The sequence below is a fragment of the Danio aesculapii genome, chromosome 23 (genome assembly GCF_903798145.1).
Source record: "Danio aesculapii chromosome 23, fDanAes4.1, whole genome shotgun sequence".
Classification (NCBI taxonomy): domain Eukaryota; kingdom Metazoa; phylum Chordata; class Actinopteri; order Cypriniformes; family Danionidae; genus Danio; species Danio aesculapii.
In genome coordinates this window covers 34,249,237-34,273,390 of record NC_079457.1, presented here as the reverse complement: position 1 = coordinate 34,273,390, position 24,154 = coordinate 34,249,237, and the positions used below count along the sequence as shown (strand labels likewise).

Here is a 24,154-nt window from a genome sequence, read left to right as displayed (position 1 = left end):
AACTCATTAAGAGAATAAGCAAAACCCTGTTAGACCATGCGCCGCGGCGCAAAACATATTTATCCGTCCTTAAAATAGCAAAAGTGAATTTGGACATGCCCTAATGCTTTTGCGCACTTCGCTTTAGACTTAGATCGATAAAACAGAGCCCTTAATCTTCATCTTCCACATGACCCCACATAATGTCCATATTTGAGATATTTCCCTCTGCTATATGCTCAAGAGCTTTAAGATCTGTATATTTTGCATATGAAATTGTTTCAGCAATGAATCAGTACGTCGATATAGATATAAAAAAAAGTTTAGTCAGCATTACTGGAGACTTAATTTCAGTAACAGATTTTAGAACCAATTGTACATCCAAATGGACAGACATATTTGAAAAAAAATCTAAAGTTTGCAATGTTACAAAAGATTTTAAACTTTAATTAGTAACTGCAATCCCTCTTTTTCACAAACAACCTATGAAATATTGGCAAACATTATCAATAAATCTGAATAAAAACATTGTAAATGTGGCTTACAGCTGTGTCTGGAGTGAAGTGATGCCATGCAGCATTTCAGTGTAGTGGAGTTTTTTTTTTTTTTAAATTACAACATGCCGAGTCTAACCACCATTTGATTGGATGACAATCCTCCACTCTCATGGATTGCAGGCTTTAAATTAGATAAGATGCTCAGTAACCACAAAAAACATGGCCTGACATGTGATGTCCATTGTAATTTACACAGGGTTGCAGCGCATGGAATTCTCTCAGTCACCGTAAGAAAGACAGGCTTGGAAAGGTACGCGGTCTGCCATCTTTAGCTGCCTGTTCTAGACTGTCTTACAATAATTGGTTAATTGAGACAGCTCAAGACCAATGGGAGGGTTGACAGTAACTATCATTCCAGATGGTGTGACCATGAATCTCCTATCATAGCTGGAGCTTCTCCCAACCCTACATTAAATAAAGGATCGTGCGGGATCATATCACCCTTTACATAAGTCCTGTCAATCAGGTAGTCCCATTATGCGACGATGGAAAGTGGAGAATTGGAAAGGAAAGACAAAATGGCTGTCGAAGCGGAGGACACACTGAGCTGCCGAGCAAGGCGCCAGATTTTTCAGACTCCTGATGTCAAGTGAAGTTCAGGTGACGAGATATCAGATTTTCAAGGCCGTGCTTTACAGCTTTCGTGAGTTGCAGAGTATTAATAGCACTGGAATTGAAAATCAAGATAACCTACTGAAGGCACTGATAAATTTCCTTTAGTGTCAACAAGACGAGCTAAGCGAGACTGGCTGCTCTCATGGTTAAAGCAAACGGCTGTTCACAAATATGTTTTCCAAACTGATTTTTCAGATTGATTGAATTATAGATCAGCCTTTTTTGCCTCTTTTTTTAATATTTATGTAATTTTATGAAAAATACAGATTTGGTCAGAATGATTTCCAACTGCAATGGTTAAAAAAGAAGCATCCTTCTTAATTTTAAAGTACTAAAAAACACATATTTTAAGGGATTGTTCACCCAAAAATAAAAATGCTGTAATTATTTACACTTTTCTTACAATCTTTATGAGTTTACTTTTTCTGTTGAACACAAAGCAAGATATTTTGAAGACAGTTGGAAACTGTTTCCGGCTATCTTCAAAATATCTTGGGCTAACCACTGGGCCACCGTGCCACCCATCTAGGAAAGGAGGAGGAGTAGGGTGAAAGGGGGAATTCTTCAAAACGAAGATGGCTGTTATATTGAACTTATGGTATTTATAGTGGCTTAGGAATCGTCTGATTGGTGAATCATAAATTGAATAATGCGAGGCCGGCTGGAAGCAATCATAAGCACGTGATCCACTTGAAATTAGTTTATAAATAAACTCCACTTCGTGTTCATCACAAAAAAGAAACTCGAAGATTTGTAAAACATCTGTTTAGTTTATTGGCGCCACTTGCGCAAGTGATGCCCTCTTTGTTGCAAGTGCAGCTATTGAATTTCCAGTGTTTCAGGCTGCTGTGATGCGTTTGCCCCCATCTAGCGCTTCATTCAACCTTATAACCTCTCCTGGAAGTTCCGCAAGTCTCCCGCAAATTTATACCGGCCCTGTGATCCCCAAAAATGAGTTAAAATACTTGGAAATCATGGGGACGTGAGTGAATGAGCAAGAGAACAGATCACGAGAGGCACAGTGATGCACAGTGATGGTCTAAGCATTTAATTTTGTCGGTTAAATTAATAGAGAAGCAAAGATATTGCTAGTGCAAATTCCTCTCTCTCTCTCTCTCTCTCTCTCTCTCTCTTCTCTCTCTCTCTCTCTCTTCTCTCTCTCTCTCTCTCTCTCTCCTCTCTCTCTCTCTCTCTCTCTCTCTCTCTCTCTCTCTCTCTCTCTCTCTCTCTCCTCTCTCTCTCCTCTCTCTCTCTCTCTCTCTCTCTCTCATTAAGTGACCTGCTGTCAATAGTTGGAGACCAGCAAAATATTTGAATGGTCCTGCATGTATTTAGGCCTTTTACATATAATAAAAAGTTATATGTAACTTGTAATAAACTAATTGCTATAAACAGTAGTTTATAGACCTATTTCCTTTTAGTAAAGAAGTATTAGATTTATAGGTGTGCATTTTAACTTCTTATGTGTTAAATGTGAGCTCCAAACTTGTTCTTGATTGAGACATGTTGAATTCTTCTTTCATCATTTGCAATGTTTCCAAACTGCATTGTAATTTTTCACAACAATTTTTATATGTGTGTTTTATAATTTTCTGTGGCGGTTCATTCCGCTCTGGCAACCCCTGATAAATAAGGGACTAAGCCAGAGTAAAATAAATGGATGAATTATATTCTGTAAAGCTGCTTCTCGCCATGACACATTCACACCTAAATGGTTATAAGAGACGTGTTTAAGAGATTATATGCAGCATCCTTGATTTATTGGGCCCTATCATACACTCATCGCACAGCGGTGCAAGGCGCGATGCAATTGTTGTTTGCTAGTTTCAGCTCGGCGCAAGAATCATTTTGACGTTTAAATAGCAAATGCATTTGCGCTCATATGTGGCCCATAGGCGTTCTGGTCTTAAAAAGGAGGTGTGTTGAGGCACATTGCTATTTTGAGGAACTATAATAGACTGCACAATAGACCAGATCAAAGCTGGTCTACAGTCCAGCGCAGAGCACGTTAGTTGTGCGCCTCGCTTACACATTGCACACAGAATGTACAGCAATATGCAAATATCTTTACAAATGTAAAATAATTAAAGGATTAAAATATTACAAAAAATATTATAATAAATATAAAAACCCCTACCTTCATCCCTTCTTCATCTCGGGGGGCTTTTTTAGTTTATTTATGGCAACTTGCTTTTGTATAATGTTATTATTAGTAGTAGTAGTATTTATTATATGCATATTTAAATTTGATTTATTAAAAACAAGCTTAAATTTGCCCACCTGTCAGGTTTAAGACCATATGGGGCACAGCATGTGTATTTGGATATAACTCAGTTTTTTGACCACGCTTCATTATTATTGTTCTTTTATTAGTTTGCTGGAAATTAGAACTGAATTTAGAAATAGTTTTGAAACAAATCTTTGCACTTAATAACCTAAATGAATTATGTATAGGCTAATGGTTTGTGCGTACAACACGTTTCCTTATCCACGATAGTGAAAGTGAAATTAAAGAATGAGGAGGCTCATCTCTCATTCTCGTGCTGTAAATGCTCTGTTTAACTGTTTTCTCTCCAGTGAAGCATTCAGTTTTTCCACTTACAAAGTCCGTCATGTAAATAGCAAATGCGATATGGTGCGACGCAACTGACTCTTAAAGGGAATAGGAGATGAGACTCTGATTGATTTATTCTCAAAACACACCTATAACTCATTAAGAGAATAAGCTCAACCCTGTTAGACCACTGCGCAAAGCCGATTTTTCCATCCTTAAAATAATAAAAATGGATTTGGACATGCCCTTAATGCTTTTGGACCCTGCGCTTTGGACTTCGCGCCTGGATCATCAAAATAGAGCCCATTCTCTTAGGTAAGGCAAGATCTTCTCTTAAGGTTCATATTTTGAGGGAAAATGTGCTCAATGCATTATAAAGCTTGAAGCATTACAATCGGTAATCAGTACCAGCCGATTACCATGACAAGGAATCAGTACTCTGTATCGGCTGCAAAAATCCTGATCGGAGCATCCCTAGCTTTGACCCAACTTGGCTGTCAGAGTGGCAATACTCCCCCTGGTTGTACAAGACTGATCTTGGTAAGTCAGTAAATACACCATTAGGAAAAAGAAGTATACTTAAGCAAAGGGCAAGTATAAAAGTTTACTTTATTTAGTAAGTATACTAATATCAATGTACTAGTAGTATACTTGAAATGTTATTCCAAAAGCCCATTAAGATACACTGCAGTGACAAAAGCTGCACACTTTGTGGATAAAAAATATATAAAAATAAATGACTGAAAAATAAAATAACTCTGCACCCCCAATCCCCCCCTCAAAAAGAGACTTATTGTCTTTTTATCACCTCAATATGACTGTGGACATACTATACCTACACAAAGTTCGGTCTAAACAGCTTACAATAGATGATTTTCATCATAGGTGCCCTTTAATATACACAACCATTCCAATATTTGGGGGAAAGCGCTGCTAATCAAGGCTGCATTTATTTTATCAAAACTTAATTTTTTTCAAATTAGTTTTTTGTAAATCAATCAAATGTGTGTGTTGCCAAATGGCAACACTGTACAGTAGTGGAATGTGCAATATTGCAATAGTTTAGCTAGCTAGCAAGGTCAGCTTTGATCTTTTAAGTTATAACAATAACAACAGGAATGCTAGTAATATAATGTTGATTAGTCATATATTAATGGCATTTGAATTATGGATAAAATCACATTTTAATGGTAAGTCTTTTGATTAGAAAGAAATACAGAGAACAGTGTATTAGTGAGCACCACCATGTTCTATGGTAAGTGAAAGAAGAAAAGGACAGAACTGGCTCTTCCTGCAGATGAAAGTGAGGGTGAGATGGGTTTTAGTGACCATAAGAATGATGCAGACTGGACATTTGATAAGAGCAGTGATGCAGACCGTTCAAGTAAGTTACTGTAGCTCAGAGGCATTTAAGACAGATGTAGTATAGTATATAGAATAATATATAAACATCGTTAGCTAGTGCATCTAGATATACTAGACTTGTTATTTATTTGTTATAATATTTACTGGGGAAAATATTTATTTTTACTGTATCAGAATCAGAATCAGAATCAGAAAGAGCTTTATTGCCAGGTATGTTCACACATACGAGGAATTTGTTTTCGTGACAGAGCTTCTACAGTGCAACAGGATTACAGAGACAGGACAAAAAACAGATAATAAATATATTTTTTTAAAAATAGAAGTAAGTAGTGAGTGCAAATATACAGATTGACAAGTGTATGTACATGTTTATTACTATATACAACGTTATATGTGCAGCTGTTATGTGCAAATTGGCATGTAAAGTGTGTTGTTAAATAAGTGTATATGTGTATAAAAGTGTATAGCAAGTAGTGATGTTGGTTCCACAATTATTATCATCAAGTGTTCATGAGATGGATTGCCTGAGGGAAGAAACTGTTTCTGTGTCGGGCTGTTCTGGTGCGCAGTGCTCTGTAGCGTCGACCAGAAGGTAAAAGTTCAAAGAGGCAGTGTGCTGGGTGTGAGGGGTCCAGAGTGATTTTGGCAGCCCTTCTGCTCGCTCTGGATAAGTACAGTTCTTGGGGAGTAGGAAGGGTTGTACCAGTGATTCGCTCAGCAGTCCGAACTATTCGACGTAGTCTTTGGAGGTCGTATTTAGTAGCTGAGCTAAACCAGACAGTTATTGATGTGCAGATGACTGATTCAATGATGGAGGTGTAGAACTGTTTCAGCAGCTCCTTTGGGAGGTTAAACTTCCTCAGCTGACGAAGAAAGTACATCCTCTGTTGAGCTTTTTTGACAATGGAGTCAATGTGAGTGTCCCACTTCAGGTCCTTAGAGATGGTGGTGCCCAGGAACTTGAATGACTCCACTGCTGCCACAATGCTGTCCATGATGCTCAGTGGGGGGAGAGCAGGGGGGTTTCTCCTGAAGTCCACTATCATCTCCACTGTTTTGAGCGTGTTGAGCTCCAGGTTGTTGTTACTGCACCAGACAGCCAACTCCTTAACCTCCTGTCTGTAGGCAGACTCATCACCGTCCTGAATGAGGCCGATAAGTGTGGTGTCGTCTGCAAACTTCAAGAGCTTCACAGAGGAGTCTTTTGATGTGCAGTCATTCGTGTACAGGGAGAAGAGCAGTGGGGAGAGGACACACCCCTGGGGGGCGCCAGTGCTGATTGTGTGGATGCTAGATGAGAATTTTCCCAGCTTCACCAGCTGCTGCCTGTCCGTTAGGAAGCTGTTGATCCAATGACAGACAGAGGTGGGCACAGAGAGCTGAGTTAATTTGGGCAGGAGAAGTTTTGGGATGATGGTGTTAAACGCCGAGCTGAAGTCAACAAACAACATCCTCACATAGGTCCCTGGTCTGTCTAGGTGTTGCAGAGCATAATGCAGTCCCATATTAACCGCATCATCCACAGACCTGTTTGCTCTGTAGGCAAACTGAAGAGAATCCAGTGAGGGTTCAGTGATGTCCTTCAGGTGAGCCAGCATCAGTTTTTCAAAAGACTTCATGACCACAGATGTTAGCGCCACCGGTCTGTAGTCATTTAGTCCTGTAAGTTTGGGTTTCTTTGGGATGGGGATGATGGTGGAGCGTTTGAGGCAGGAGGGCACTTCACACAGCTCCAGTGATCTGTTGAAGATCAGGGTGAAGATGGGGGCCAGTTGGTCAGCACAGGATTTTAAACAGGCTGGTGTTATAAAATCTGGGCCTGGTGCTTTTTTCCTCTTCTGTTTCCGGAAGACCTGGCACACCTCCTCTTCACTGAACTGTAGGGCAGGTATGAGGGAGGCGGGGGATGGTGGTGTTAATGGTGGCGTGAAGAGCAGTTCAGAGTGGGTGTGGGGGGTTTTCTCAAACCGGCAGTAAAACTCATTCAGGTCATTTGCAAGTCGTTCATTGTCTACAGTGCTGGGGGATGGTGTCTTGTAGTTTGTGATGTTTTTCAAACTTTTCCACACGGATGCTGAGTCGCTGGAAGAGAACTGACTCCTTAGTTTCTCAGAATAGTTCCTTTTTGCGACTCTGATCTCCTTTTCCAGTGTGTATTTGGCCTGTTTATACAAGGCCCTATCCCCATTTCTGTAAGCAACCTCCTTGGCCTGACGTAGCTGTCTGAGTTTTACAGTGAACCATGGTTTGTCATTGTTGTATGTGAGATGAGTCCTGGTAGGAATGCACACGTCTTCACAGAAACTGATATAAGATGTTACAGTCTCTGTGAGCTCATCCAGATCGTTTGCAGCAGCTTCAAAAACACTCCAGTCAGTGAGGTCGAAACAGGCTTGTAGATCTCGCTCTGTTTCGTTAGTCCATCTTTTCACAGATCTTAATACAGGTTTGGCTGTTTTCAGTTTCTGCCTGTAGGTTGGAATGAGATGAATCAAACAATGGTCAGAGTGTCCCAAAGCTGCTCGTTGGACGGAGCGGTATGCATCCTTTATTGTAGTATAACAGTGATCCAGTATATTTCTGTCTCTTGTGGGACATGTAACATGCTGTCTATATTTTGGCAGTTCACGGGACAGTTTTGCTTTGTTAAAGTCCCCGAGAATGATTAAAGCAGAGTCCGGGTGTTGTTGCTCTAACACCGTGATCTGATCAGCTAGTTTCTGTATCGCCAGACTCGCGTGCGCGAGCGGAGGAACGTAAACACTGACGAGGATGAACGAGCAGAACTCGCGCGGGGAGTAAAAAGGCTTACAGTTAATAAACAGTGCTTCGAGATCTGGACAGCACATCTTCTTTAAAACTGTTACATCTGTACACCACCTTTCATTGATGTAAAAGCACGTCCCGCCACCGCGTGATTTCCGCGTTGATTCTTCGTCGCGATCCGCTCTGAACAGCTGATAGCCCGGTAGGTGAAGCGCGTTGTCCGGTATGGTGTCGTTCAGCCAGGTTTCCGTGAAACACAGAGCAGCTGAATGCAGAAAATCCCTGTTTGTCTGAGAGAGCAGAATGAGTTCGTCTATTTTGTTGGGTAGAGAGCGGAGATTTGCTAGATGAATGCTAGGCAGCGCGGTCCGAAATCCGCGCTGTCTGAGTTTCACAAGCGCGCCTGCACGCTTTCCTCGTCTGCGCGCTTGAAAGCGTTTGAGCAGCACCGCGGCTCCTCCGACTACGATGTCCAACAGAACATCAGATAAATCCAGGTATGGAAAAATATTCGGTGGTGTATGTGCCCGAATGTCCAACAATTCGTCTCTGGTGAAACTAATTGTAGGAAAATGACTCGAGACAGGACAAACTAACAAAAACACAAACACTACTGCAGAGCACGACACGGAGGCTGCCATCGTCATCGGCGCCATCTTGGTATGTTGTATACATGATAATATGTTGCTGTATGTTGTATACATGATAATACAATATTAAGCTTGTTTTCAATAATATTCAGCAAAAAATTATGGAATAAATAAAAGCTGTTGGAATATCAGTTGTTGGAAAGTATGTATAAGGTGTCATTTATATGTTCTGTGTTAAAGCTTATAATACTACAACACCAATTAAACAACAACAAAATTATTAATTATAAGGAAAGTTCTAAATTTGGAATTTATAAGTTAGATCCACTATTGGACGTTGTTGCCATATGGCAACATATCATAAAGTACCTTAAACAATTGCCCAAATTGTTTTTACACCTTTCTAAGAAAAGAAAAACAGTCATATGCATATATATATATATATATATATATATATATATATATATATATACTGTATATATATATATATATATATATATATATATATATATATATATATATATATATATTAAAATTTATCATAATGCGTGCAGTAGAGGGTTAATGTTCTGCTGAATAAAAAAGACACAACATCTTGGCCTGAGGGTAAATTGGCCTGAGTAAATTTTTTTTTTTTTGGGGGTGTGCTGTCTCTTTAATTTCTCTGCAAACCACCATCTGACTAGCATTGCTCTTAGAGAAATTACCATTTGGACTTTCATTCTGTTCTGAAGTCATTGAGTCCAAATGCAAAATGAATCTGAAAAGCAGAGTAAACTATTAAGAACTGCCCACAAAGCATATTTGTGGCCATGGATTTGGTGAGCGCTCTCTCCTCTGCATTCAATGATCCTGCAGCATTCCCTGACACAAAAATGTTTTCAATAGATTCATCTTTGCTAAGCTATATTTAACTGTGCTAAATGGTGGGGGGAATAAAAACATCAATACAAATTGAACAGAATTCCTTTGTGACCACATTAGCATTAATTTACTTGCCCAGTCTGAAATGTTGACTTGGAAGAACTGAAAATGTAATGCTATCCCTATTATGTCCATTATTTTATATTAAAGGTTACAACTTTAGTTTTAAAGGTCTCAAACAACTATTCAAAGAATATATATATATATATATATATATATATATATATATATATATATATATATATATATATATATATATATATATAGTTGTATATATAGTTGAAGTCAGAATTATTAGCCCTCCTGTTTATTTTTTCCCCCAATTTTGGTGGGACAACTATTCAAAGAATATATATATATATATATATATATATATATATATATATATATATATATATATATATATATATATATATATATATAGTTGAAGTCAGAATTATTAGCCCTCCTGTTTATTTTTTCCCCCAATTTTGGTGGGAATGGAGAAAAGATTTTTTTCAACACATTTCTAAACATAATAGTTTTGATAACTCATTTCTAATAACTGATTTCTTTTATCTTTGCCATGATGACAATTTTGACTTGATATTTTTCAAGACACTTCAAGTAGTCAGGCCTTAACTACCTTAGCTAGGCAGGTTAGGGTAATTAGGCAAGTTATTGTATAACGATTGTTTGTTAAGTAGACTATCGAAAAAAATGTCGCTTAAAGGAGCTAATAATTTTGACCTTAAAATAGTTCATAAATAAAAAAAAATAAAACTGCTTTTATTCTAGCCGAAATAAAACAAATAAGACTTTCTCCATAAGAAAAAATATTATCAGACATACTGCAAAATTTTCTTTGCTCTGTTAAACATCATTTGGGAAATATTTAAAAAAGAAAATAATATATATATATATATATATATATATATATATATATATATATATAAATATATATATATATATATACACTGTAGCATCATTTCTTTTTTCAAATTGACTATAACTATTGTTACAGGGATCCAGTCTCCTTAAACCCCATCTTTCCAAGAGCCTACTCTGCTCTGATTGGTCAGGTGGATGTACTCTGCTCTAACGTGTGTGATACATTTTATCTGCTCTAATTGGTGAGATGACTCTGCTCCGATTTGTGAATTGAGACTTCTCTGCTCTGATTGGCCAGACAAGTCTAGTCTGCTTTTATTGGTGAGATGATATTTCTCTGCTCTGGTTAGTCAGATGAGTCTACTCTGCTCTGATTAGTCATATGAGTCTTTTCTGCTCTGATTGGTGAGATGACTCCACTGTTCTCTGACTGGTGAGATCACTTTTCTCTGATTGGCACTCTGTCTCTGGTGTGCTCCAATTGGTGAAATAATAATTATCTGTTGTAATAAGTCAGATGGCCCAACTCTGTTCTGAATGATTAGATGACAATTCTCAGATATGTCAGATGAGTCTACTCTGCACTGAGCGGTCAGATAAATCTACTTTTCTCTGTTTAGTGAGATGACTCTGCTCTACTCTGATTGGTCAGATGTCTCTGCTCTGATTAGTAAAATGACAATTCTCTGTTCTGAAGGGTTAGATGAATCTACTTCTCTCTGATTGGTGAGACGACTCTACTCAGCAATGACTGGTCAGACGACTTTTCTCTGTTATGATTGGTCACATGACCCTACCCTTCTTTAATTGGTGAGATGACTCTGCTCTGATTGGTTAAATGTGTCTACTTCACTTTGATTGGTCAAATGGCCCTACTTTACCCTGACTGGTCAGATGACACTATTCTGCTTTGATTACATCAGATTACATCACTCTGATTGGTCAGAACACTCTAACTGATCAGAAGTTATGCTTGGTCAGATGGTCTAGGCTGTTGTGGTTGGTCATTGATTTGCTTTCTCAATACTGAAAACAGCATTTTGATTTCGACATGTCAACAACACAAACCAGCTCTAGTTCTCAGCTAAAAATACAGACATTGAGGCTCAAAGTAGACATTGTTCATGAGCAGCCAATGAAGACACTGACTGACATAATACAAATTTTGTTACACACCTACATGAAGTTGTGTGATTCAGAATTGAACCGTATAAATGATAAACTATAAATATTTTATTGCGATAAAATTTCTGTCAATAACAGTGATAAGCTCTGGACATTTTTACTCTATATTGATCCAAGAGCCAATCACATAGCAGAAATGTGCAACAATGGGAATCTAAAAGTGTGTTGATATTAGAGATGGACCGAATTTTCGGCCACCGAAAATTTATCGGCCGGAAATATGTTATGCTATTTAATGGACCCTCTAATTTTTGTGGCTTCAGTCATTGTTGGGGTACTCTTGTAAATCTGGAAACGTTAACAACTTATATCGAAATATATTTATCGTTATCGTTCGATATGGAAAATAATTATCGATATTGCATTTCAGCCCTAGTTCAGAATCCCTTCATTCTTTTGACAGAAAATAACTTCAATATCTTTAAAGAGCCCATATTATGGGTTTTTGAAAATGCCCTTCCATGTAGTGTGTCACACAGCTCTAAGTGAAGTGAAATATCCAGCTAAGGCTTAAATCTGTAAGTGTACAGTGTTTAAAACTATTGATTCATCTATAAAAGAGTCGACTCATAGTGCTTCAAACGAGTCGTCTTGATAACGAGTCATTAGGTGTTTCGCAATGACGCAGCTACGAAACACAAGTAGTTGGGCGCGCAAACCCGGGAGATTTGAAACCTGCGGCCCCGCCCACTAACATAAAAAAAAAGTCTCACACACACACACACAGACAGACACCGGTCGAATGAAGTCACGCTGTGCAGATGGATATTATGGACAGTCTAATCAAAGATGAAACATCAGCAATATAGCCCAGCCTTGAGCAGTTCTGAGTGCTTCTGAAAACTATATGCTTTCAAAGAAGACTTCTTCAGTTTGTTAAAGGAAGGATCAGTGAAGACTGTCTGAACATGGATCAGTGGATCATGAATCAGTTTCTACCCCCATTTCACCAGTGTAAGTACGTGCGATTAAAATTATTGCCTCGTTTACTCTATCTTGCAAATTATGTATTTAGTTGTGTTTTGTTACTTGTAACTGCGTGTACTGTATCAGGTTAACTCTTTATATTCTCATATCGCGTGTAAAGCCACGTTGAAAACGCGACGCGTGCCGCTTTGATTACGGATCGTCAGCTGTTTACACACATGCAACTGTCAAGTTTCAAAATATTTCAGCTCAGGTTCGAGGTAAGGTGTCTAAATTGCACCCAGCAAGCTGAACTAGCGCTCTAGGCGTGTGTGTCGTGTCCTCGGGTAGAAGTAATGTGTCTGTGTGTGTCTGTGTCTCCTCGTGTGTGTAACGCACGGGTATTCGCGGATACAACTGAGCGCCGCGCCGCGCCCTCTCAATTCAGCCGCTCCTCTATGAACGCGCCTGCCCTGTGTGTGTGTGTGTCTCCTCGTGTGTGTAACGCATGGGTATTCGCGGATATAACTGAGCGCCGCGCCCTCTCTATTCAGCCGCTTCTCTATGGACGCGCAGGCCCTGTGTGTGTGTGAAAAGAGCAAGAAGACTGTGACTAGGAGGCTAGGAGATCTCCTCACCAGTTCTTGGACTTTTTGCTCAATAAAATAGTTAGTCGTCAGTATTTTCTAGTCCATCGTCTGTGTTTACATTCACCCACTGGCAGCCAAAATCCACTATGAAGCGTGTATGCACTGTGACTACTTTTATATTGTAGATTAGCAGCTGAGCATTTCACTCTGTCTCACGCTGAAGCCTTGTCCGTGTCGACCAATCGCAGCAGGCTGTCATCGGTCCAATCAGCGCAGATTAGTTTCGCGCTGAGGAGGGGTTTGGGAACAAATGAATCGCTGAACGATTCATATGGGAGTCGGTGGGATAATTAGGTAAAAATAAATGCAGATTATAAGACCATCAAAGTGTTTTTTGACCTTGCATGCATATTAGACTGTTGTTGGAGACCCTTACAACCTAAATATGACCCTATTTCATGTATAATATGGGCTCTTTAAAACTACATTACACTACATTTACATTTAGTCATTTAGCAGACAATTTTGTCTAAAGCAACATACAATTAAGGAGGAATTCAGCGATTTAACAAGATTATGCAATACACACAAGAAGTGCTAATTACTTTTAAAAAGTACAAACATTTTACATCTACAAACAGCTTTGTTACACCTTACAAGGACAAATAATATCTGAAAAAGCATAAAGGGTTCATTTTAAAGGCTCGTGCCAACCTGTAACCACAATATGCAAGAAATGCCACAAAAACAAAAGCACTAGAGACTTAATAAACAGCCCCAGTGGTTGTCATGAGGAGGTACTAGAAGACCTACTGAGAGCGAAGGGCTGACATTCCAGACATGCCCTTATTAAGAAAGCTACAGTGACGCTAACACACTGTCTCTCTCTCTCTCTCTCTCTCTCTCTCACTGTGTGTCAGGAGATCTGTTGTGTCACCCACACCTCCGTCCTTCCCCTGCTGTCCGCTTCTCTCCTTCCCTCTCGCTTACAAGCACCACAGTCCAAAAAAGGCCTGAATAACAGGGAAATCGTAGGGGGTGGGAGTGGGAGTAAGGGTTGCCTGACCAATTTAGGCATCCAGTAAGGCTCAGGAAACACACAGATCCCTTCCCCAAGGACAATACTGCTGTTTTAGGTGTACTGGGTTCATAACACAGCTCTCCTGCTAGCTAAAAATGACTGAGAATAAATATCAAAACCTACAGTAGACAAATAAAACACAAATAAACAAATATTCTAATGATCCATATTCATATCTAGTAGTCAACAGTAGTCAACATCATAAAAATTTTCCTAAAGTGTCCTAAGACAAGAACAAGTGTTGTTCAATAGATTTAGGATGACTTTGAAAGAAGGTTTTGATTCACTTCATGGTTCATGGATGTATCACATACATCAGCTTTCCATATGAAACTATGAGATCAAATGTTATCCAACTAGACCTAAGTCAATTCACATACTGAACCATGTGGCAGAGTTATACTAATGATAAGCATTAGTAATTCTATGCATTTTCTTGCTTATGCTTGGTGTGTATTGCTGATGGACTATAGTAAATATTGACCTTGGTTTCAAACATGTTGCCTTATCTGTGAGCAGACATCATGAAAAGGTCACCGCAGCGCCTGGCCTCTGAAGAGACATCGGGTTACAGAATCAAGTGACAAACCAAAAGCATTCAGCGCACTTGATGGATGACCAGTGTTCATTAAAGAAGCATCTTGTCTAAACCTTTAACCGTCACAATGTGCTATTATAAACATTTTAAAGTGATGGTTCACCCAAAAATGAAAATGACCTCAATGTTCACTCTTGCTCATGTGGTTTTAAACTTTTATGAGTTCCTTTCTTCTGTTGAACACAAATTATTATATTTTAAAGAATGTTGGTTGCTGGCACTCATCGACTTTCATAGTAGGAAATAAAAATTCTGTGGAAGTCAATGAGTGACAGTAACCTGCAGGAAAGTAAGTCAAACAGGTTTTGTGAAAGTGAAAAGTGAGAGACAGATTTAATTTTTTGGTGAACTATTCCTTTAAGAGAGGGTTTATGTGTCTGAGTAAATTTAAAGTGAAATAAAGGATGTTTTCACTGATTGAATTTCAGAGGTCATTTTATACCAAATTTCAATTCATTCAATCAAGTACAATTAATGTGCCCATGTTTTGTTTTAGGGTGCTTTCACACCTGTCACACACGATCCAATTATTTTGTCCTGAAACAGGGATTAAAATAGTTACAGTGCTGCTCTTAATTCTTGGTGCGGTTCACTTTCACATGGCAAAGTTTCTAAATGCACCAGAATAGCTAAAACAAGTCACCTGCGAGTAAACTTTCCTCACATTGGTCACAGTTTCACAGATATTTTGTTCTTATTTTGATTTATGACGATGAGAAATAAGACATTATAAGCAAAAAGCTGCGCTTTCATTTTAAATGGTGACACCTACAGTTGTCGTCACCAATAAATCAGACTATAAATCAGAGGAAAGACTTTCTCATACATAGCAGTTGGCTTATGCATTATAGGCTTTACATTATAGAGAGAAATAACAGAGAAATCAAGACTGCAGATCGGTCAATTTTCCTAACGGATAAACAGCTCTCGTTAATAGTTCTGCATGCTTTCACTTTCGTATTTTACATGAAACACACATTTACCGGTAGGAATGACATCTGCCTTACTCAAAATTGTCTCTTCATATAACCATATATACAGTGCTGGAAAGAGTACTGAAAAATTAAACTCAAGTACCATTACTTGCCTAAAAATATAGTGCAAGTAGAGTAAAAGTATTTGTTGTAAATATTACTCAAAGTAGGAGTAAAAAGTATACCTTTCAAAAGTACTAAAGAGTGGTGAGTAGTGAGTATTACGCTGTAAAAAGCTGATGCATTTACATGTAATTTGTGGATGTGTGTAAACGTAACATTCAGTAGTGCATTTAGTCATTGCCCAGCCGGCACACAACATCAAAAAGATGGTAATATTAGGTTAGATTTAGGTTGTGACTTCAAGTTACCAAAATTCAACGTGTAGCCAGTGTCTAAGGACAACGTTATTTTGATGCCCAATAACGAGGTTGATGTTGATGATGTTGATATTTGGTTGATTTTAGGTTGTTAGAATGTGACCAAAATCCAACGTCGAGCCAACATCTTAAACCAACATCATGTTGACGTCAAATATGACATTTATTCATTAGGTATGGCAAAGAAAATCCAACGTCTGATAGACGTCATAGTGGTAATGTCAACACAAGGTCAAGTTGTAACATCATTAGACGTTTATATTTGGTTGGTTTTAGGTTGGACATTGATGTTGGGCTGACATTGAGTTCTGACGTCAACCTGATTTTCATTTCCAAACAAAATGCAACGTCTCCACAACATTAAGGTACAACGTAAATCTGACATCATGTTGACTTCTTGTGCCTGCTGGGTGTTTAAGGCAATTTCGGTAATCATACAGTAAACATCTGTCATTTTCTCATCGATGCATGTAAAAACTTTGGACATCCACTTGGACACTTTTAATGCTTTCAAACTGTTTGCTGCAATTATAAAGCGCCCATGTATTGAGGTAGTACATTATGATGTAATTTACTTTCTATGTGCGATTTGATTGGACAGGAATCACAATACTTATTTTTTTAATCCCCATAGACAAGAAAAATAAAGTAGTGACTGCAGGTTGAAGGAAAGTAGAGGAGTAAAAGTACCAATACTGCACTAAAAATGTACTCAAGGGAAAGTAAAAGTACACATTTTTCCATACACAGAGGTCTCCTATAGGAGAGAGTGAGGACGAAAGTAATGTGGGATGAAAGTAACAAAGCGATTTTCTAGAAGCCCTGACAACATTTGATTTCCAGGCTATAACAGCACACTTTTCATGAATCCCTTGATGGAGCTGCCAAATATCAACAGATTTCAGGACCATGTCCTGCGGTTAGGTCCGAACATCTGTTTTTATGACACTGTGGATTACTTTTTATTTTTTTTATTTTAACAGATTTGTGTGTGTTGAGCATCATTTAAGACAACGTTAGCACCTGTCAGCTTTAAATGTTAGGAAAACTGGATGAAAAATCTTCTGGGTTAGGGATCAGTGTAGGGATCAAAATCAGTGACGTAGTGCAAATCTGCTATTGAAGTAATGACACGTCGGTTTCTCATTATTATTCATAGCTGAGTTTTCTTATCCTATAAGAAGACCCTACTTCTTAATTATTCATAAGAGCATAGGCTTTCTGAAGGCAAGGCAGATCGCCAAGCTGTGAGACCCAATGACAGGGTGAGACTGTGTCCACCTATGGCAAGCAGTATTTAGCCGTTTATAAAGGGTCGTAATGTTATGTGATGTTTCTATGATTCACAGGGTTTGTTGCATGTGTTTCCCTGCGATGCTTTTAAGGCTGATACAGCAAAGCTGTTTGCAGCAAGCATTTCTGACGAGAGAGCTGTATGAGAATTGGAGAATGGCGGACTTTCTCTTTTATCAGTTGAGTTCGTTACCATTCAGACACATCGCCTATATCCATGCTGCTGTGTTTGCACATGTTATGAAGCGTTTATTGTTTTAAATTCTGAGGTAGACTTGAACCGAAAGAGGGGAGTTTCATGGCCCTTTAAGTCCAAAAAGTAAATTATTGTAGTGTTTATTTTTTTTGTTATGAGTTGTGCTTCTTTTTTCATGTGTCACATGAATGATCAATCTACCAGTTATTTAGTGCAATAACACACCCTTAAGTTTGAAATGTCTGAGTTTTTCAGTTTAAAAGTAAATCAGGTTTAGATGGCAAGGTGCGGACAAAAGTAACACTGTTATTTATGTCCCACTGCTAATAACCATACCTTTTTTACACTTCCACATTAGAGTTTGTAGTGTTTGGATTCAGTTGTTTAATAAAATTATTGTATATTGCCAATAATAATTAAAATATATATATTATAAATAAATAAATAAATAAATAAATAAATAAATAAATATATATATATAATAAATAAATATAATTATATATATATATATAAATAAATATATATATAATAAATAAATATATATATAAATTGTAGAAATTTTAACATTTTGCATTGTTGGATTTCTATGAAACATTTGCTCGAGGTGAAATTTAAAATAAAAATGCAGTTTAATGGCCTGTTTCCATGTGTGTATAAAGCATCTGCTTTGTGGAAGTGCTTCTCATACGATATGTGAACGACCCATACAGCTTTGCTTAGAGTGAGATTTCCTCAGCGAGAATGAAGTCGACTGAAATTTTCTGTTGTACACCATGCCCAGCAAAACATTGGTACACTTTTAGAAGTGGAAACACAAGCCTGATAAAGGTGACCTGTACTGACCTGTACCATAAAGGACAAAATTTGTTTGCAATGAACATTAACAAGGTCATAGTCAGATATATTTCAAATAAACAAAATTAAGCCAGTAAATCTAGCAAATGTTGTTGTGTTACTTTTGACCCTTTTACTTTCATCTCTGCCAATGGGGTCAAAATAACAATGTGCAACTTTTGATTAAAGTGAAATTATATTTAAGTTGTTCTACACTGATACAAAACAATACCTGATTTTTATACACCACAGTTGTAAGTTAGGAACCAAAGCAAAAATATATATTTCTGCTAAAAACATTTCTTAAAATGAGGTTTTTATGAAAAATGTTACTTTTGTCCTCGCTCTTCCGTGCCTTATGTTTCCTTTATGTTTATCTCAAGACTTATCACCTTATTTCTCCAAGAGTTTCCAAAGATTCATTCAGAGATGTATTTTGTGAGAGTTGTTTCTTTTTTTCAGGACAGTCTATTCTGCTCTGGTTGGTCAGATGCTCCATTCTGTTGTGATCGGTCCATTGTTTACAATAATCAAATGGCATTCCAAAAATGCCACAGTATTTAAAAACATGTCTGTTGTGACTGTTCAAATTAAAGTCAATTTAACAATGAAAAAAAAGCTATCAATATGCAGACTTGCATTTAGATCTGCGCTCTGCATATGATTTTGTTTTACTTGTTTTATTAGTAGTATTAATATTAATTTGTAGAGATAATAATAGTAATAAACAATCACAAATGGGCAGCACGGTGGCTCAGTGGTTAGCACTGTCACCTCACAGCAAGAAGGTCTATGGTTGGAGGCCCAGCTGGGCCAGTTAGCATTTCTGTGTGGAGTTTGCATGGTATTCCTGTGTTTGCATGGGTTTCCTCCATGTGCTCTGCTTTACCCAGCATGCTCCGCTTTTCCTTACAGTCCAAAGACATGCACTACAGGTGAATTGGATAAACAAAATTGGCCGTAGTGTATGTGTGTGTGAATGTGAGAGTGTATCAGTGTTTCCCAATACTGGGTTGCGGCTGGAAGGGCATCCACTGCGTAAAACTTATTCTGGAATAGATGGCGGTTCATTCCGCTGTTGTGACACCTGATATATAAGGGACTAAGCTGAAGGAAAAATGAATGAAGAAATCACACATTTGTACTGTAGTGAACCATGGAATTACACATGCTTAGCGTTACAAAATATAACTTTTGACAAATATGGTAAACCTAATCCTAATTTAAAAGAATGTGGCAAATGTGGCTGCACCGTGATCCTTAAATTACACGCTTTGAATCTACCATAAATGTTTTGACATAAACTATCGTGTTACACCAATGAAGAGAATGCCCCATAGATTTTAGCTGCGTGGAGTTAACAGTTAAAAGGCCAGCATCAGACGAGCGTGAAGCACATGCAGGGGTAAGGGTATTAAAAGCTCAGACAAATATTGTGGTGTCAGATCATTCAAGGTTTTATAAGTTAGCCTTCATTCATTCATTTTCCTTTGGCTTAGTCTCTATTTTAGAGGTCATCACAGCGGAATGAACCGCCAACTAATTCAGCATGTTTTATGCAGCGGATGCCCTTCCAGCCACAACCCAGTACTGGGAAACACCCATACACACACTCTATAGGGGAATTACCAACCTACGTCACACATGACATCACACAGGTTCAACCATGCATACCAGTTGCAAAAGACAAATAGCAAACATGTCGTGTTTTGAAACATGTTTGCAAAATCGAAAGTCCAAAAATAGAAAACTTAAATTTTACCGTACAACATCTACCCACACTGCTTTTAATGCCTACCGCAGACGTCAGAAGAGCTGAATGGAGTGAGGAACTAAATAAAAGTGCTCGACTCTCTGCTGAGTCATACACTTTACTCGTTTTTGATTCCAGCAATGTTAGATTTCAGCAAAAACAGTTCAATATGGTGAATTTTAGGCCTTTAACTTCTCTCTTGTAAAATTACTTGGAGTTTCAATGAGATAGTTGTATATTTCAGGCTGGATGCTTGGTCATTTTGCCTTATCCAATATCCATTAGGAGGATGCTATCACAGATGAATCTGTCAGATGAACGCTGCTCACTTTAATGTTAATTTTTCCGAATAAATGTGCTTTTCACTGGGTGACAAGCTGTTATAATACGTTGAAAGCATTATGTAAATAATATATATATAATATGTAATCAATATAACTTATCTCCAATACAATAACAAACTCTGCACCGCATCGGTTGTCATACTCTCGCTGTAAATGCTAGCGCTCCCGGTTTTTATACGCAACCTCGATGCGTGCGCATCCTGAATGTTTACAAACCGGCAAATATCTTTGAACTATGGGGGAAACGGGAGCACCCAGAGGAAACCCATGCCAACATGGGGAGAACATGCAAACTCCTCACAGAAATGCCAACTGACCCAGCCGGCACTCGAACCAGCGGCCTCCTTGCTGTGAGGCGATCATGCTAACCACTGAACACACATGCTGCCCTATAAGGTAGCATGATAATTTTAAAAACAATTAGCCAGTGCAAATTTTTTTTGATATTTAATGATTTTGATTTGAGGAAAAACATTGGATTTTTTAAAGGCTGTGCAGCTTATTGCCTCTATGTAAATAATAAGCCATTGGTATCTGCCTTTTCTTTAATATTTCCAATAGCTTTGGGTCTCAAACTCGATTCATGGAGGGCTGCAGCTCTGCACAGTTTTGCTCCACGCCAAATCAAATACAGCTGTTCCTACTAATCAAGGTGTTTAAGACTACTAGAGACTATTAAGCAGGTGTCCCTCCAGGAATTGAGTTTGAGAACACTGCTTTAAATGAATACTATATCAGACACAGATACATCAGTAGATCCCTAAAATATTGGATTTTTACAGAATTTCAAAGGACAAATAACTTAAATATTATTATATATATATATATATATATATATTATATGCTTTTTTAAAAAAAATAATTTCTTAAACAATACATATTACATTTTCTAAAGAATTACCAGACTAATCCCAGCAGGCACACAGCATCATAAGATGTTAATATTATGTTAGATTAGATCATGACGTCAGGTGACCAAAATTCAATATCTAGCCAGCGTCTAAGGACAACGTTATTTTGACGTCCAATAACAATGGCAAAAAATAACGTTTATATTTGGTTGATTTTAGGTTGTGTTGGAAAGTGACCAAAATCCAACATCTGATAGATGTCATAATGATAACGTCCACACAACATCAAGGTGCAACATGATTAGACGTTGATATTTGGTTGATTTTAGGTTGGACGTTGGACATTTACGTCAGCCTGACATTGGGTTCTGACGTCAACCTGATTTTCCTTTCCAAACAAAATCCAACGTCCCCACATTGTTGGGGTACGTTGGCGTACAACGTCAAAATGACGTCATGCCTGCAGTGATGTTATTAACTCACTTAATTATTTATTTATTTATTTATTTAATTTCTTCTTTCTTTTTAGCTTTGTCCCTTTATTAATCTGGGGTCGCCATAGCAGAATGAACCGCCAACTTATCCAGCACGTGTTTTACGCAGCGGATGCCCTTTCAGCCACAAACCAACACTGGGAAACACCCATACACTCTTGCATTCATAAACATACACTAAGGCCAATTTAGATTATTCAATTCACCTATAGCACATGTCTTTGGACTGTGGCGGAGCACCTAGAAGAAACAAGGGGAGATCATGCAAACTCCACACAGATATACCAACTGACCCACCCGGGGCTCCAACCAGCGACCTTCTTGCTATGAGGCGATTGTGCTACCCACTGCGCCACCATGACGCTCTCATTTATTTATTTATTTATAGTTTTAACTAAGCCAGATATTTTATGAGAGAAATCAGGCCAATGCTTAGCAAAAGCTTAACTTTCTGTTACATTACAATCTATAAAAAACACACACACACACATCTTAGTGTATAAATAAGCATTAAGGAGCGAATAGCAGATTTGTGTATGAGTTTTTTGGACTGGTCTTCAGACAGGAGACGGTTCTCCTCTGAGACTTGGAAAAACAGCTGCAATGCTTGTCAACAGGGAAAAGGCTTTTGCTCATCAACAACTCTCCGCTTGCACACACACACACACACACACACACACACACGCACACACGCACACACACCCTTTCACAAAGAACAACAGGGCAACAAGTAGACGGCAGCTGCTACCCGGGATCGGGTTACAGATAAGGAGGGCGTTTTAAGGCACGCGCAAGTAATGCTCAACCCTCTGATGGTTTAATGGCCGGTTGAGAGAATATATGAATCTGAATGGTGTTCTGAGGTTTTAAGTGTGTTTTATTTCACCAGGCAACTTGACAAGATCCTGCTAACACTGCCCTACATGGAGAAGTGTGTTGCCTACTTTAGAGCACGATCGTCAAAAATGCCTGAAGCAAAACATTGAGGCTTTGACAAATACCTTCAAAATGTCTCCTGAAATATGTTCAGAAGACCATTTGTATGGAATGCGCACAATTATGCTCAAATACAAAAAGTCAAACCAAAAATTATTCAGATATGTAATAATTCAGGGAATCAGATTTTTATATTTTTTTTACTAGTAGTGGTTGCAGGGCTCTAAAGTACATTTATATATGTGAGGATAGTAAAACATAGTAAACTGAGATATATTATAGACTAAAAAAATAATCATTCAAGAAGCTGCTGTAGCATGTCTGTAAATACTGAAGTTCAGGTTTGATGAATCTGTTTGACAGCAGAGACTACAGGCTGTCATTGAGAGTAATATTATTATTTACAAAAGTAAAATTAAATAGTATACATTAGCAGCAAATACATTAGCAAACAGTTCAGCTTATTAAAATGAATAGCTATTCTAATGAAATAGAATCAAGCTATCAAATCTCATTAGCCATTTCTTCCCTGTATAACTAACGCATTCTGATTAAAGAGCAACAAATGAATCTCTTATTTATTTAGATTTTTTTATTTTCATTAAATTGTCATGAATGTACAGTGTCACTTTAAAAATGCACACAGGACGAAATTAGTTGTGTTTATAAAAAAAAATAAACACCAAGATCGACATCTTTAGATGTTATTATTATTAATTATGTGTATATGTCTGTTTAAACACACACCCAAAACCCAGACTTTCGCTCCGCTTCAAATCACGTGTACGGAATTCGTTTGGGAAACAGCATCTATTTATCACTATAGAGCATGTCAGCTGACAGTCTTGCACCGTTATTTGACTGTTTTGATGATTGCATATGAAGTGGAGACGGCATCTGTAATGAAAAGGAAAGGGAATCCCGCCGTTTTTATGTTTATTTCAAAGTGTTTTCATGCCTAAACAAAGCGAACGCACAGAACAGACTCACATTTAAGAGCAAGGGGCGGCCCCTGGTGGTTCGGTGGTATGAATTGCATATAGGGAGGCTTGGTTCTTTAAAGTTTATTTGCCACCCTTCAGAGAAAGACTGTAAATACAGGAGAAATACGGGAAAATACTTTTACGGGAGGATAGCGGGATAGACCTGTGAAATATGGGAGAATTCTGGGAAAAATGGGAGGGTTGACAGGTATGACCTTGATTAGTTGGATCAGCTGTGTTTGATTAGGGTAGGTGAAAAAACTGTGCAGAGCTAAGGCCGTCCATGAATCAAGTTTGAAACTCATGGTCTAAATATTGCATTATTAGAGCACTACAATGTCTGCAATGCAGAAAACACAATCAGAATTGTGCAATTCAGAAATAAAAACAAGAATTTAAAGAGATAGTTCACTCAAAAATGAAAATTGACTCACTATTTACTCACTCTCAAGTGGTTCAAAATATGAGAGACACAGAAGACATAAGGAATATCAAATAATATGTTATTTGTAAATAATAAGTCAATGGTTACAGAT

The 24,154-nt window shown here is 38.0% G+C and overlaps 1 protein-coding gene across 4 annotated transcripts in view; it reads right to left on the bottom strand.

The window, feature by feature from the left end:
- The window catches only part of tead3a (TEA domain family member 3 a), a 94,587-nt gene that overhangs the window by 57,402 nt on the left and 13,031 nt on the right, over window positions 1-24,154 (bottom strand). The gene's annotated exons all lie outside the window — the stretch shown is intronic.